The sequence below is a fragment of the Macaca mulatta genome, chromosome 5 (genome assembly GCF_049350105.2).
Source record: "Macaca mulatta isolate MMU2019108-1 chromosome 5, T2T-MMU8v2.0, whole genome shotgun sequence".
Lineage (NCBI taxonomy): Eukaryota > Metazoa > Chordata > Mammalia > Primates > Cercopithecidae > Macaca > Macaca mulatta.
Window position 1 is genome coordinate 146,347,408 of NC_133410.1, and position 8,786 is coordinate 146,356,193.

General features: G+C 35.0%; 1 non-coding gene across 1 annotated transcript; it reads right to left on the reverse strand.

Annotated features, from left to right (window-relative positions):
* Positions 1–2,307: 2,307 nt before the first annotated feature.
* Positions 2,308–2,441, reverse strand: LOC114678635 (U4 spliceosomal RNA). The gene has a single exon (XR_003730050.2). It is a non-coding gene; the product is annotated as a U4 spliceosomal RNA (small nuclear RNA).
* Between the last annotated feature and the right edge of the window lie 6,345 nt (positions 2,442–8,786).

An 8,786-nucleotide genomic window follows, 5' to 3' on the forward strand; every position in this document is an offset into this window, starting at 1 on the left:
TGGGTATATGTTTTGGGGAAAACAGCCAAAATCAACCCAATTCAACTATTATCACTACTTAGACTCTTATACTGTGCTATTTATGAATTTAATGGGCATGCTACATTTTCCTTTTTAATGGCCACCTGCCTATCTCTTCTAATACAGTGGTGTACACTCAAGTGAAATATTTAAAAACAATACTTATGATAGCTAATATATATTAAATTTCATTATATGTGCCAGTCACGCTTTTTGAACTCATTTGCTTCTCACAGAAACTCCACAAATTCAGTATTATTGTGCCAATATTATAGATGAGAAAACAAAGACACAGAAATGCAACATTTCCAATTTAAACAGATAATAAATGAAGGAGCAGGGGTTTCAATGCAGGCAAGGTGACTTCAGAACCCTACTGATAAATTACCATCTATATTTTGTAGCCTTCCTTGTGATTTAACCCAGATTATATAAGAAAAATATCTTATTCCTCTTTAAGAAAATGTTTTACTCACATTTACAAAATCCATAGAAAGTATGAGACTACAATATCTTTATTAAATTTTATACTGAAAATTAGCTGCTACATTTCAACTAAAGATAATATTGAAATATATTAGGAACCAGAGCTAGAGGGATCATTTCATCTTACATAGAGAAAGAAACTTTTATAAAAACAAAGCTCTGAATTAATAGAATTTACAGAGTAAATTAGGAATACTAAAGAAGAAAGCCAATCTCTTGCCTAATTTCCCAGCCAGTAATCTTTCTCCCTGCATTTACTAAATAAATAAATAAATAATTTACTTTTTATTGTTAGAGACAATGTGGCAGATTTTTCTTCCCAAAATGGCTGTACCAATATGGATCTTATTTCATACCCTTAAAAGTACAATGTGACATTAACATGTCCCATCAAGGGATGACATCTCTGTTACCTCCCCTAAGCCTGGGTGGACCTTGTAGCTGTCTCAATCAATATGGCAGAAGTGAAGCCGTATAATTTTTGAGGACAAATTCCAAAAGCCTATATGGCTTCTACCTGCAGTCTCTCTGTGTGTGTGTGTTTCTGTTTCTCTGTTTCTTGACATGTTTGTACTTGGGATGCAGGTACCATATTTTGATGAAGTCCTAACTGCATATAGAGTCCATGTGTGATGGTTTCAGTTGACAGGCCACATAAGCTCTCTAACAAGTGATTGGGCCTGTAGACAATTCCAGCTCCCATCTTTGAGTTTTCTCTCTGAAGTTCCAGACTGGCAAGCGATCCCTACTGTGTCCTGTCTAACTTCCTTTGCTACAGAGTCATAAGAAGCAATAACAATCATTGTTTTTTAATCTACTAAATTTTGGGGTAATTTCTATTAAATAATTAACATATGCACATATATCACCATGCATTAGATAATTAACATAAGAACATATTTCAGCATTCCCTTTTTTCATATTAAATATTACTTTGTCTTTTAATCATATCAGTTCACTTTTTTGACTAGTAAAGTTTTCATTAGGCATAGACTTTCATTCAAAAAGTATTCATTTAGCATCTCCTATGAATCAGGTCTTGTTGTAGCCTCCTATAATATAGTGACAAAGGACCCGCTTTTTTGGAATGTACATTCTAATTTGGTAGAAATACAGTTTCTTTCTTTCTATTTTTAATCTTACAACTGTACAAACATAAATCTAGAGACATAGGACAAGCTCTTTCAAAGTAGAGTGTTGTAGTCATGATTTGTGTCTTAGGTCAAGATTTCCAGACGCACAGCCTGAGAGAGGTATCTACATGCAAGTAATATATTGAAGAAATAGTCCCAGGAAAAACCACAAAGGGAGAGTAAGAAGCAGAAATGGAAGCAGCCGAAGCCTAGCAGTGATACAAGGCAAAGTTTTAGGCAAAGTCTCACTCTCAGCTTGATACTGGTAGGTTGTTCCATGAATACATTGCATCTCAAATTTATCATTGTGAGAAGCAACAGAGCTGGGGGTTTGTACTACTGTTATCAGTCAATCCTCTTCACCAGTGCAACCTCACAGGCCCTTCTTGTTCTCTCTAAATTTGAGCAACACAATTCCAACAATGGAAGGAAAGTAAAACCAGGAAACAGACACACAGAAATGGTACAAGTAATCTTAAGGGACCTGGTGTGAGCATAAATATGGTCCCCTCAGTCGAGCCTTAATAATTTTGGGAACAAAAAAATAAAATATTCAAAGCATCAAACTTTTAGGAAAAAAATCAAGAACCAAAGTGTAAATATTGAATGAGACTTCCAGAAAACAAAGTATTTTGCACCACCAGAACAGACACATAGTTTGTGACCAGATAGATAGATAGATACATAGATTGATAGACAGATAGATCTGTTCTTTTATTCTTTATTCAAAATTATTTAATTAGCAATAATTATGCCTTAGATAAACCCTCATTGGCTATGATACTGCCACTGCACAAAGCTAAAGTTATGTAGTTATGTGATGTATCTTTAATTTCAAGTAGTGGTAAGAATAATATAGATAGATGAATGGGTAAGGAAAAGAAGAAACTCATGTTTCTGTAAACTAGATGCAAACAACATTGTTTATTCTTCTTCCAGTTTGAACTATGTATATATAGTTCCACTGACTATCATTACTTCAACTTTTGCTTTTTTTTTTTCTTTTCTTTGAGACAGAGTCTTGCTCTATTGCCCAGGCTGGAGTGCAATGGCACGATCTCGGCTCATTGCAACCTGCACCTCCTGGGTTCAAGCAATTCTCCTGCTTCAGTCTCCAAAACAGCTAGGATTATAGGCATCCCCACATGTGCTTTATGCACTTACTTATTTTAATGGGGATAATATTTTTAAGTGCTAAGGCAAGTTCAAATTGAGAGAGTGATTAATTATAGAATATTAAGAAGGAAGACATAGTTATCTTCATTATTTCTGATTGTTCCTATAGAATAATAGGAAGAACTAGGCTCAGTACTAATACTGGAAATTTCATGGTTGATATTCCAACAAAGGGCTGTTCTTTGCTCTTTGCTAGGTTTAAATGAATGGAACACTCTCCATGCAGGACCTTGTTAAATAACAAATATTCTCATTGGACTACTGATTTTCATCCAATAAGTTAAAAAGTTGGTATGAATATAATGCAGTCAATTTATCAAACAAAACACAATTAGTGGAGCTAAGTATGACTAAATATGTACAGATGCATTAGTTATCTATTGCTGCATAATAAAGTATTGCATTATTTGTGGGTCTGGGATCCAGGCTTAGTTTGCCTGGGTCCTCTGCTTCAGCTTCTCTCACAAAGCTGAAATCAGTGCCAACAAAGCTGTGGGCCTCAGTTGAGGCTCAAATGAGGAAGGGCCCATTTCCAGGCTTAAATGGTTTTGGTGGGATTCAGTAAGTGTGTCTTATCCAACTGAGGATATCAGCTCCTTTCTGGCTGCCACCTGTAGGTTCCCTCAATTCCTCATCACTTATGTTTTTCTATATGGTGGCTTACTTCATCAAAGACAGAAAAAGTCAATATTAAGTGTCTACTAGCAAGACAGAAGTTGCAATCTTTGGTAACATAATCACAAAAGTAACAAGCCCCATCATCTTTATCCTACTCTGTGAGTCAGGAACTGATGTGGTTTGGCTGTGTCCCCAACCAAATCTCATCCTGAATTGTAGCTCCTTTATTCCTCACGTCATGGGAGGTACCTGGTGGAAGGTAATTGCATCACGGAGGTGGGTTTTTCCCATGCCGTTTCCATGATAGTGAATAAATCTCATGAAATCTGACAGCTTCATTAAAGGGCAGTTCCCCTGCACACGCTCTCTTGCCTGCTGTCATGTAAGATGTGCTTTTGCACCTCCTTTGCCTTCCACCATGATTGTGAGGCCTCCTCAGCCATGTGAAACTGTGATTCCATTAACTCTCTTTTTCTTTATAAATTACCCAGTCTCGGGTATGTCTTTATTAGTAGTGTGAGAAGAGACTAATACAGGAATAAATCCCAGATCTCATCCACACTCAAGGAAAAGCATGATTACATAAAAGCATGAACAGAAAGCAGGGATAATCGGGAGCCACCTTGGAGTCTATCACAATAATTTTTGTAGTGGCATAATGTGAAAATAAATAAATAACTTTGTTCAATGAATAAGGCTTTTTTGTTGTTGTTGTTCTAGGAGTTTAAAATCTAGTAATGAAAAGATGACGGTAACCAGTAACTGCTTCAACATCTTAACATGTTAACATGTTCTCATTTCATTTACGAGACATGCATCATAGGTAAAATTTCTGAGTCACTGAACACCAAAAGCGTATCCCCATTCTTTCCGAAAGTGACTGGTAAGCAAAGAAGACTGACTGACCAGCAAATAGGAACACTGAACCTGAAACAGTATTATTGGGGAAAATAAAGGGACAGGGACAGCAATTACGTGATTTTCTTTCTGCTCATCACATTCTAAGGCTTCCCATAATCCAAGAGTAGGACAAGATTTTAGATTCTGGGAGAGGGAGCCAGTCCCTCTGGGCAGTGGACTTATTCATACAGTTTCATATTAGAGGGAACATAAGCACCTTCACCACCTTGATCAGGAGCTGGAGTGCACACCTGCAAACACAGTTTGTTGCAATGTGATGTGCTGTACCAGTGACTTCAGCCCTGATTCATCACCTCAGCATTTTGCTAGCATGAATTCTTAGTTCTTATTTCTATAGCTGATATCCATGAAATAGGTCTTAATTTTCTGTTTTCTGTAAGAGGACAACTCCCACTTAGACAAGTCAATCCTTAACTCTAAGTCAACACCCCAGATTCCTAATGGTAGTCAGTATGTCTCCTACCTTATCAGCAACTCTTATCATTTCAACCCACTTGCTAACACTGTTGTAGCAATGCTGTGGCATTCACACTCATATATGTAAGTCTGAGTTCAGTTTAAAAGTAGGCTATTTATTTAGTTTTGAAGGCTTTGTGTGACACGTTTTTTCTGTATAATTTTTATAGAATATTTTTGAGAAGTTTTATGTTTTTCCTATGAAACTGTTACTTCATCATCTATATATTTATACTTTCTCTACAGTCTATTCTTTTCATTAAATTCCATAAATTTTTCTAGAAGAAATATTCTGATTTAACTTCAAAAATACACAGCTCTAATTTTTCATGCTATTTTATTTTATAACTCTAGATAATGCTCTTTAATGTATTTAATGGAGTTACCTTAAAGTAAAAGTGTTTTATTATGAAGTTTTATGTTTCTCATAAATAGTAGTGGTTTAAGTTGGTCCAAGAAATATGCCTCTTATTCCAAATTCTGTCTGAAGCCAATAATATTAAGGCAAATATCCAATATATAGTTTTTGTCTTTTCTAAAGATTAATGGTCTAGTTTCTGAAATAATCATTTAGGAAATGTTAACTTTATGCTAATTCAAAATATTTTCCAAAAATCTGCCCTGAAATAACCTCTTGCCATTTTTATACATTATCTGAGAAAAAAAAATAATTAATGCTAAGATTCCCATGGTAGATCTTGCAAATGGTAAGAAAATACATTAAACATTTATTACCTAACCAGCTAAAGGAAAGTTTGGTGATTTTTTTCTTTGTTTGTTTTGTTTTGCTACTTTGTCATACACTTAACTATCTCTTTCAAGTACGGAAAGTTAAAAATAACCATCAATGTACAGAGTCAACATTTTTGCTTTGGTATTTATGCCGGAGGAAAATAAGATCACTCAGAAAACAGAAACTCTCAGATAGGTAATGTGGAGCCTATTATTTGGGTGGTGAACATAGCAATGCAGAAGTGTAAAACTGAGAGAACTGGTGACCCAGGGCTGGGTAGAGTACGAATTAGAGATTTGTGTTCTTTGAAAATTCAATTTAAAAAGATGAGTGGGTAGTGATCTTTTCACGATGTTTCAGAGATTCATAATATCAAGACAAAATTTCACTTTGGGGAAAAGTTTAAATTGTTAAGACATGTTAGCTTTAAAATATGGGAGCAAAGAGACAAAGGTTTTAACAATAACAGCTAACTACCTTTTTCTCTACTGCAGACAATTCATAGTCTTCAGACATTTTTTGTCCCATTACAACAGCTACATTTATTAAGCTCTATCCATCTTCTCAACACAAAAAAAATAGGAATATACATATTTTGTCATCTTTTTTCTCAAAATAGTAATGCTTATGTAATGTGTAGTGTTCTCAAAAATAAATTACCCTGACAAGCAATATTTGTTAAGTCAGTGCTTTTCAAATTGTTCTAGTCCATGTCTCATTTTGAAAAACAGACAGCAAAAATTAAAAATAATAAAACCTAGTCATCTCTTATAAAGTTCTTTGGAATTTCTAATTAGAATAACTATTTGGACTACAAACGAATAAAAGGAAATGAACGGTAGAATGTATCTTTTATAAGTGGCCATGTAAACATGGCTAGTGAGTATAAAAAATGTATTTTAAAAATTTGGTTTTGGAGTGTAGGAGGAAGAGAGGATCATAACTGAAGTAGTTCAAGATAAACAGAGGGTTATTTAAGAGGAAATAGACAAGATAATGTGTTAATAGTATAGGATTTGACAGATAGAGAATCTGAAAATACAAGGGAAGAAAAATCAAAAAGTCAAAACACCCAGGAGGAAAGGTTACAGAAAAGTGGTGGTGAGCTCTGTCTTCATTCTTGCTAAAAGAGAATAGAAATTACAGATGCAGTTGCAGATGAATCTGCATGCAAAAAGTTAATGTCACTTTGATTGCTTATATTACTTCTATAAAGTTGAATTACATGTTAAAGAAAACTGAAACTGGACATTTAAAAATAGTGACATAGACAGAAGTTTTCCCCCATTTTGGATATCACCAAAAATTAACAAAAAGTTATAAAAAACAAAAATAAAAGTCAATTTTTGACTATTCATGGAGATATTTATAAACCCAAGCCATACAAGAAGAATTATGATTTTAGCCAAAGTAAAATGGTAAATAGGAAGACATTAAGTTCCTATAGTGGATTGAGTAGTGAATGGCAAAACAATGTGTCTACCCAGGACCTTTAAATAGGATCTTATTTGGAAAAAAATGGTCCTTGTAGTAATTAAGTTGAAGATCCTGGTTTGGGGCTGAGTGTTTAATCCAAATGACAGTTATCGTTTTAAGAGAAGAAAAGGGCAGAAAGCCATGTGGAGATCCATGTAAAGATGAAAGCTGAGAATGGAGTTATGATGCCACAAGCCAGGAGCCACCAGATGCTTGAAGAGCCAAGGAAGAATTTTCCCTAAGAGTTTCTAAAGGAAGGATGGCCCTGACAATATCTTGACGTCAAACTTCTGGCCTGCAAAACTGACTTCTGTTGTTTTCAGCTACCAGTTTGTAGTAATTTGTTATGACAATCCTCTAGAAAACTAATACAGATCTATTTGGCTTAAACACTGAGGAAATTATCCAGATCACATTCTTCAAAGGCCCACTCTGTGAACAATTCAACAATCAGGCAATAATTTGGAAACCTGTGTGGACAGTAAGACCTTAGAGGAACAGCTTTGGAATAAAGCCTCAGGACTCATAAAATACGGGAATGAAAAAGGAGTCACAAACACAAGTCATTATTTGCAGGAAACTCTCAAACTTTGTGAAGTGAGCACCTTAATAAAAACAGAAAGTGCAAAGTATAGTTAAAAAATCTCAGGGGAGTCATGGTGAGAATTGAAGAACAGTGAAATATGACAAGTGTATTAGTCTGCTTTCATACTGCTATAAAGAACTGATCAACACTGGGTAATTTATAAAGAAAAGAGATTTAATTGACTCACAGATCTGCATAGCTGGGGAGGCCTCAGGAAACTTAAAATTGTGGTGGAAGGCAAAGGGGAACCAAGGTACCTTCTTCCCAAGGCAGCAGGAAGAAGTGCTGAGCAAAGCAGGGAAGAGCCCCTTATAAAACCATAATTTCTTGTGAATATTCACTCACTATCACGTGAACAGCATGGGGTAAACCACTCTCATGATTGAACGACCTCCACCTGGTCTCTCCTTTGAAACTAGGGGGTTATGGGGATTACAATTCAAAATGAAATTTGGCTGGGAACACAAAGCCTAACCATATCAACAGGCAAAGCACAGGAAGAAAGCCCATAAAAATGCAAATATACATACAAACATGGAGAAAACCATCAGGGAAATGAAGTCTCATTGGATTTAGCAACTAATGAATTAAACACTGCTGAAGACACAGAATCTGACATAGATGATAGGGTTTGGAGGTAAATGTGATGAATGATAAAGTGTAGATGAAAAGAAGTCAAAAAGAGAACAATGAAAGATGGGAAAGGCAAATGATACATTTTACAAAATTGGGGTTCCAAAAGAACATAAATTGATTACTAGAAAAGAAAACAATAAAACTGTCTTAGGATATAATGAAGTTAAACTTTCCAAAATAAAATAATATAATATATATAAAGTTTTCTCCAAAAAATAAAACTTTCCAAAAATATACATGAATGTATAGATTAAGAAAAGATACCTATCCAGGAAACCCTGACACAGTACAATAAATATATAAATGCTGAAATATATTAGGATTCTCAAGAGAAACAGAACCAGTAGGAGACAGATATATATATACACAAATATATGCAGAGATTTTTTAAATGAAGAATTGGTTTATACGATTATGGAGACCAAGAAATCTCATGATCTGCTATCTGTAACCTGAAGACTCAAGAAAGCCAGTGGTATAATTTCAGTCCAAGTCTCAAAGGCCTGAGAACCGTAGGAGTTGATTTCCCAGTCCAGGGCAGAAG